Genomic DNA, 9070 nt, shown 5'->3' on the forward strand with positions numbered 1-9070 from the left:
CTGTAATCGGGTACACTTAAAAGCCCCTCTGTGAGTCACAATTGTCTGCGCTTCGGCTGTGCTGCTGTCTACGGGCAGCTGTTGATAGGCTTGGGCCAGGTCTAGCTTGGCAAAAACTTGCCCTTGCCCCATTGAGTGCAGTAAGTGCTGTACCACCGGAACGGGGTAAGCACTCTTTTGCAACGCTTTGTTAAGCGTTGCCTTGTAGTCAGCGCAAATCCGGACCGATCCGTCCGGTTTGACTGGGGTGACTATAGGGGTCTCCCACTTAGCATGGTCAACTGGCACTAGAATTCCCTGGTTTACTAGTTTGTCCAGTTCGGTCAATCCTGGGCTTTAGGGCGACGGGACCCTCCTAGCCTTTAGGCGGATAGGGGCAACTTGGGGTCTAAGTTAAAGGAAATAGGGGTCCCGTGTACTTGCCCAGGCAGTCTCTGGCGTCCCAAATTCTTTCACGAGTGCGTCTTTGAGGTTGACTTCGTTTCTGAAGATTCCAGTCACTCCCATGCCCAATGCTCGGAACCAGTCCAGTCCCAACAAGCTTGGCAGGGTTCCATCAACTATGGTGATGGGCAGAGTTTTCTTGTAGGGTCCGTACTCGACGTGGACGGACGTTACCCCTCGAACAGGGATGCGATTCCCCTGGTAGTCCTGTACTTTTAGTCTTTGTGGTTGCAGGTTGCGCTTTGCGACGGCGGGTAAGGCTCTCACGAGGTTGTCCCAGGACATGATCGTGATCGATGAGCCGGTGTCCACCTCCAATCGGCACGGCACCCCTCAATCTTTGCTTTTGTGAAGATTTTTTTTCTAGGCGTGTTGATCGTGACCCACTCTCACGACAGTCTGATTCAACCGCGCCTTTTTAAACTGACCAATCACGGGCCGCTTAGCGTTCCAGCGCTCTGATTGGTCAGTTTGAATTTTTGGCGGGAAGGTTGGGGTGCTCGACAGACCTGTGCTAGGTGCCCTTCCTTTCGCATCGCCGACAAGTTGCATCTTTAAATCTGCATTGTTGTCGTTGGTGTTGCCCTCCGCAACTCGCGCAGTCACCCGGTCTTCTTTCTCCGGCCTCCCGGTGTGGAAGACTCCTTCCTCCTCCTCACCGTCCGATTCGGCCTGGACCTCTTCATTGTGGACGGGGTTGATTTCGCACCAGCCGTTGGTGTGACCTGCTTTTGTAAGGTTTCCGCTTGGGTAGACATCTCGTGAGCCCTGGCTTCGTCCAGGCATTTGCCAGCGTTAGGTTGCTTTTCGACAGCAGCCGCCTCCGCAAACGGATGTCCCTGACCCCGCGGATGAGTTGCTCCAGCAATGCCTCGTCCAAGTCTCGATACTTGCAATGTTTTGAGGCTTTTCTCAGGGCAGCCATGTATGCGCTGATGGACTCGCCCTCTTGCTGTCTGCGCTCCCCGAATTCGAACCGTTGCACATACTTAGATGGCATCGGTGCAAAATGTGCCTTTAGTAGAGTCTGCCGAGTTTGCCACGGTACCGACTGTACCGGCGTTGGCTCAGCCAGGGATTCTGCGGTGTCGAAAACTTCTGGACCGCAGTGGCTCAGGAAATAGGCTCGTTTCCTGTTGTCGGAAACTCCTTGAAGTTCGTTTGCTTCGAGGAAACACTCGAAGCGAGCCATGTATGACCCCCATTTCTCCTTAGCTGGGTCGAATGGCGCTGGCGGTGTGTAGCCGGACATCGCTGCTTTCCGCCCTTGTTTTGCTGGGTTCGCGTCTTCCTGGTGAGTTCAGCTCTTTTCCTGGCGCTCTTAGCCTCGAGATCCCATCCTCGTCGCCAGTGTTAGATTCGGGCAATAACGAGGCAGGAGACCAGGATAGTGACAACAGCTCTTTACTATATGGTGAACCCAGCAACTCGGGCTGGGAAAAACCTCTCCTTAAATACAGTTTAGCCGGAGGCTTCAACCAATCAGCAACGTGCTTTTTTCCCGCCAAAACATTTAAAGATACATTACAAAAAGCTCTATAGCTCAGTGTCGTCACCTCCCCTCCATTGCAAGAGGAAAGTGACTTGTCATTTAAGATTCTTTGATCAGAGAAACAAATTAGAAACTAAACATATTAGTAAATAGGACGAAGATTATTTATTATAATGTCAGATCATTGTCTTCTCCCAGGTAAAGTATCTGGCCCAAATGGTAATACCCTTTTCTTACTAAACGGATGAGAACTCAACTGCTAATAAAATAAATGGAGCAGTTCCTACATAAAACAATGGCTGTGCTACTTAACTTTAATGTTCAGGGACTACATGGCCCACTTGACCCGTAAATCAGACACATGCCTAAAATATGGCTGATTGTTTTGCCTTTCTATCTCTTTTGTAAATACAGTCATAAGATTAAGAGGTATCTTTTCAATAAGAAAAAAAGGCAAATGAAGAGAAGCAATGGGGGAGGGGGACTGATTAATATAATGCATACTGTATGTAAAACAAACATTACATCAGCTTTAAGACCTAAAACATCCTTGCAAGCAGAAGGTGCTAACAGATCATTTGATGCTATATTCAACCATTCTATCAAAGGATGGTGGGACCTCTTTCATTAAGAGAATCTTTTCCAATTTATTTCTGTCACTTTATGGTTCTGTCAAACATAGTCCGATACTAGGCAGGCAGAACAGATTTTCAATTAAACCTTATTGGTTTAGAAAATTTATATGACAGCCCAACTCACTCATGATGACTCTAGATGGCTTACAGAAGTAAACATCAAATGCAAAACCCAAGAAGCCCTCACGTCCCCCCAACCCCCCACCCCAGAGTGACAACAATCAATTTTTTTTAAATTTACATTTATATCCCGCCCTTCTCCGAAGACTCAGGGCGGCTTACACTATGTTAGCAATAGTCTTCATTCTATTTGTATATTTATATACAAAGTCAACTTATTGCCCCCAATAATCTGGGTCCTCATTTTACCTACCTTATAAAGGATGGAAGGCTGAGTCAACCTTGGGCCTGGTGGGACTAGAACCTGCAGTAGTTGCAGGCTGCTGCTGTTAATAACAGACTGCATTAACAGCCTGAGCCACAGAGGCCACATAAATTATTTGATGGGCTTCATATCACTGTAGTGTCCCAGGACTGCTGGTAAAACTAGGGGCCATTCAAAAGTGGCAGCCAATATTATTTCTGTGGAGATGATGTGCCAAGGGAAGGAGCCACAATGAAGAAGGTCCTTCTTCTTGGTCCCAATAGATGCATAACATATCTTGCCTCCTCACTCTGGTGGATTAGGTAGATATATCAGAGAAAGAAATGGTCCTTCAAATAACCTGGCCCCAGGCCATGTAGGGCTATAAAGGTGGCAGCACCTTGAATTGGACCTGGAAGCAAATCAGCAACCAGTGCAGTTTCCATAAGAGAGGTGACCCATTTGCAAATCTAGACTTGCACAAATTATGTGGGCTGCCACATTTTGAACCAGGTGCACATTGCAGTACTCAAAATTTTCCCTAATCATATATCCTTCAGACTGATACCATAGTCTCCTGTCATCTCCTGGAAACAGGATCAAAGCACAACTGAAGCAAAAGTTCATATGTTGCAAGTCATTCATTCTAGGAAGGTTTTGATAAAGTTTGAATTACTAAGTAGAACATTTAATCAGCAGAATCAACCAGATCAATTCTGGACATTTGACCTGGGGAAAATATTTATTGCAGTGTTGGTTCACTTAAACTCAAAGGCAGCGAATTAAAATTCAGATGCTGTTGAATATTTTGTGCAGTAAGAGTGACAAGATTGTGCTTTCTGCTACTGGCCACAGAACTGGACTAGAAGCAGGAAGGAAGAAAGAGTTAAATGGGATCCTTTGGGGAAAGAAAAAATAGTTTTAATTTCACTGGCGGAGGGGGCTTTTAAGCCTTGAGATCTGTGCCTTTTCCACAGCAGCTTTACATAGTCACTTTGAGAGCTTCAACTGTCAGTCAAGGAAGTTATTCTCTGTTCTTGATTTATGTGAAATTCAGTTGGTAAAGTCAATATAAATATAAGCTGGATCTAAAATGAAGCACCAAGTTAGTTATCACATACCTCTGTCAACAGAATACTCTACTATCCAAGATAAGCAATAAAAACCACAATCCTTGTAAAAGAAAAATATAATGCTTGTTAAGTGATTTTAAATGCTGCCTGTGGAATCATAATTAGTTGTCAGAGAAGGATGAATGGAAATCCGTGCTGGGATCGTTGGTATTTCTCCCCTTTCATTGTAATGATGGCCAAAGGCAACTTGTGGGAAAGGAATTCAGCTGGGGAGTCCTTCCCCCCTGGCTGCCCCTACTTCAGTCAAAATTACAGCCAACAGCAGTGACTTTAAATCTATGAAATGAATTGCAAAACTGAATTCCATCTTTCTCGCTTGCAATTCCCTGAAATGCTTTCAATTCTGTTGTTAATAAAATAGTTCCTCAGCATTCTAACCAGTAAGGAAGCCTTTATAGTATCTCAAATGTTCTGAAATGTCTACCAATACGTGAGTATATTCTTGTGGCTGAGCAAAAATTCCTCAATTACTGGCTGCTAATTCCTGCAGAAACAAAAGGGATTTAGAGCATTTGTTCAAGTAAATTTGTAAACTCATGTGTCAGCTGATCCAGTTCACAATCTGAGTTCTAAATCTCCACAGCCAGTCAAATAAAGAGGTAGTCACTCTTTATCAGGACAGACTATTACAGTTTGTTTTTCCCTTTTAATTGATAGAATAATGTAATTTTCAGACCCTAGTTTAGACCCTAGATTTCAGAAATCTCTAAACTAGAAACTGGAGCCAATTCCATTTGAAATTTAAATAGAATTTTCCATTAGCTGCTTTGCAAATAGGAGGACATCAAAGAAAAAAAAATTGCTGTATCGCTTAAATACATGAGCTCCTTTCCCACATACTGGCAGGACTTTGTTGATGATTATGATCATGGTTAGATGCCATCAAGTTATTATCAACTCTTAATGATCACATATGACTTTGTTACTCTACAAGGAAATACCCAGCCCATAGTACAGTACAGCCAATATTGACATGAACTTTTTTTTAATCTTGACTTAGATATTAAGCAACAATTTAGCAAGCACATGAAATCATCATCCATGATTTATAACCACAGTTGCTGGTTTCATCCTGCATACTAAGCCAAAACAAAGCAGAATTACAAATTGTTACATAAGCCACAATGGAATACAATGGGAGGGAGGTCTCAGGAGGGCAAGGAATGGCATTCAACTGACATATTTTTGTCATTATTTGAGAGCCAGTTTGCTCTAATGTTTGATGCACCAAGCTAGGAACCAGGAGACCATGGAGTTCTACTCTTCTGCTCTGAAAGCCAGCTGGGTGACTTTGGGCTAGTCATTCTCTCTCAGCCCAACCTACCTCACTGGATTGCTTTTGTGGCGAAAATAGGAAGGAGCATTAGATATGTTTGTAACCTTTGTATGATTTATAAAAACAATAAAGGTGGGGGAAGGAAGGAAGGAAGGAAGGAAGGAAGGAAGGAAGGAAAGAAGGAAGGAAGGACAGGACATTGTGATATTGGATGTGGCATTGGCATAATTTGTACCAATGCCCTATGCTTAATATTAGTTTATTTGCTTAAGGCATATTACTACATGAGGAGGAAGGGGCCTCCACTGAATGAGATAAAGAGGAATATCTTGATTGAAAAACCATTGCTAGAGGTAGGAAAGATATAAACAGCCTTTCCTTGGTAACATAGCTTATTACTTAGAGTTATTTATTTAATTCCCACCTTTGTTATTTTTAAAAATAACTCAAGTAGCAAACATTCCTAATGCTCCTTTTCCTCACAACAATTCTGAGATGGGTTGGGCTGAGAGTGACTGGGCCAAAGCCACCCAGCCAACTTTCATGCCCAAGGCAAAACTAGAAGTCACAGTCTCCTGGTATCTAGCCTGGTGCCTTAATCACTAGACCAATCTGGCTCTATTATGGCTACCTTTTTGGCTGCAACAAAATTATACAGAAAGCATTTGCCCTCCTGGGGTCATACAGATCACTGTCATTAGACTTACTTTATTGTAGTAAGATAATTTCTTGTTATCTGATGACTCCTGTTGTTAACCTATGAATTTGGCAGCTAATTAATAGCATAGGTGGGAAGATGAATATTTTGAGAGTGCTGATTGGCAGATCAAATAGCCAACTCCATAACCATATTTCTTACAGTGATATCATCTTGATGCTGGAATCTACTCTTCACAATTAAGGCTGGGCCTTGTTGTGGTCCGTCGGCAGCCTGCAAAGCCGGCAGCAGAGTTGGACAATGAGAAGGCTGGGGAGGAATATGGGCCAGTCCTGGAGTCTGGGGAAGGCTCGGACGAGGGCTCTGCGTTGGAGGCAGAGAAGGGGCCAGGGCCATCTGGGAGTTATGTGCTGAAAAACTAGGTTAGCCTCATAGATGAGTGACATTGATAGGTGGGTTTGAGAGCAGTCTTTAATCAAAGGTGTTCATGGGGGAAAATGCCAAACCCCACGTTCCTTCATCACACAAATGTATTGTGACCCATCAAATATTTGAACACAAGTTTACAGTAGCGATAATAATGTAATACTGATCCTCCAGAATCCTGGAAGATGAAGGAGAAAGGTACTAGCTCTAAAAAATACTATTCTAAATTTTTTGCATCCGTTCCTGATACTTGAAATACTGGGTATTTTAATCATAATCATAAAATGGGCTGGTCATATAGCAAGAAGAACTGATGGCACTTAATAAAAAGCATCCAACTAAAGAGTCTTAAAACAAGCTGGATGGAAAACATCAGCGAGCGTTGCCGGCCCAATTGGCAAAAGAAAGCTCAGGACTGTATAGATTGGAAGCATGAGGAAGAAGCCTTCATTCTGCAGTGAATAGACAATAGCTAAAATGAATCATAAACTGGGAGTGCTTAATTCATTCTGAATGACACTAGATTTTTGTTTTAAAAAAACAGGAAGGTTATGTTATCCACTTGTGGTAAAGGAGCTTTTGAAAATAAAAGCACCTGCCTATATAAACCCTATAAGATTAAATTTGCTGGTCTATAATATGATCACCAGATGCTTTAGTTTAAATGGGAGCAGATTTGGAGGAGGGGAGATTTACATAATCAGCCCAATGACCATACAGTCACCTGATTTAAACCTAATGAAACAGGAGAAAAAACATCAATCGCATTCTGAAAGCTTGCCTTACATGCTCTAATTTCTTTGGTTTACTACCAGTGGTTTTAACTGAATGATTTCAGTTTTAATATGTAATTCATCATTCTCTACTTGCAAACATTACCCCAAACACAACAAAGTTGCAAAACATCTCTGGAAAATAAAAGGATGTTTATGTTCAATTAACATGAAGCAAATATTAGCAAACAATCCCCTTGGGGATTATTGGAATAACTAGTCAATTCCTGTCAGTGCATATACATTTTCATTCATGACTCCAGTCTCTCCCGTTTTTTCATGAAAGAAAATTTTCCTGCAGAAAATTCACTTTTAGGTAAATAAATATAGATGATCTCTTAAATATAGCATAATTAGGACAGCTCAATTCTATAGCAACAGAGAACTGATTGAAATTAGGCATTACATACGATCATATGATACTTTGACCTTCCCCAGTTCTCAGTGCATGTCCAATCCCAATTTAAGATGTATTAACCACTAGGAAGCTTCATAATGGGGGAGCCACAGTATCTGAATACAGGTAGTCCTCAACTTATGACCAGAATTGAGTCTAAAATTTCTGTTACTAAGCAAGACAATTACTAACTGAGTTTTGCCCCATTTTATGATTCGTAAGTGAATGACAGCAGTTCACTGGTGGGTTTCGATTGGTTCGCCGCGGTTCAGGTGAACTGGTAATAGTGGTGGTGAGAGGCTCCGCCCACCTGCTCAGATGTCATCACGGACACCCTGCGCATGCGCAGAATGTTCTGCTCATGCACAGAAGCACTGCGAGCGAAGCAAGTGCATGCATGCCCTCCCAGTTCTGAACCAGTAGTGAAGGTAAGTGGAACCCACTACTGCTGCAGTTTATTTTATTTTTTATTTTTTTAATTTATTTTATTTTGTCACACAGTATATATAAGCATAAGCATGAAATAATTATACAATATATAAGCATATATATAAGTATGAGTATGTAATAACTATATTAATTGGCTATAACAAAAGGAAACAATAGGACAGGAACAATAGGCACGCTTGTGCTCTTATGCATGCCCCTTACAGACCTCTTAGGAATGGGGTGAGGTCTTAAGTTACTAACATGATTTTTAAGTGAATCTGGTTCCCCCATTGACTGTGCTTGTCAGAAGGTCATAGAAGATGATCACATGACCCTGGGATACTGCAACCGTCATAAATATGGACCAGTTGCCAAGAGTCTGAGTTTTGATCACATGATCATGGGATGCTGTACCGATTGTCAGTGTGAAAAACGGCCATAAGTCACCTTTTTCAGTGCTGCTAAAATTTCAAATGGCCACTAAGCTAACTGTTGTAAGTTGAGGACTATTTATAAAAGTTTCTTCCAGTGTTTTTCAAATTGTAAGACAGCGCCTCTCTTTTTGCCTTAAGGTCATTTCCAAATGATTCATGTAGTGGGATGGCACACAGAACACAGTTACCTTCCCACCAAAGGTGGTCCCTATTTTTCTACTTGCATTTTTTACATGCTTCGAACTGCTAGGTTGGCAGAAGCTGGGACAAGTAATGAGAGCTCACCCCGTTATGTGGAACTAGGGATTCAAACCACTGAACTGCCGACCTTTCGATCGACAAGCTCAGCATCTTAGCCACTGACCCACTGTGTCCCTTAATTAGAAAAGTTGTTGTTGTTAGTTGCGAAGTCGTGTCCGACCCATCGCGACCCCATGGACAACATTCCTCCAGGCCTTCCTGTCCTCTACCATCCTCTGGAGTCCATTTAAACTCATGCCTACTGCTTCAGTGACTCCATCCAGCCATCTCGTTCTCTGTCGTCCCCTTCTTCTTTTGCCCTCAATCTTTCCCAGCATTAGGCTCTTCTCCAGTGAGTCCTTCTTTCTC

Source organism: Ahaetulla prasina, chromosome 2 (assembly GCF_028640845.1).
Source record: "Ahaetulla prasina isolate Xishuangbanna chromosome 2, ASM2864084v1, whole genome shotgun sequence".
NCBI lineage: Eukaryota > Metazoa > Chordata > Lepidosauria > Squamata > Colubridae > Ahaetulla > Ahaetulla prasina.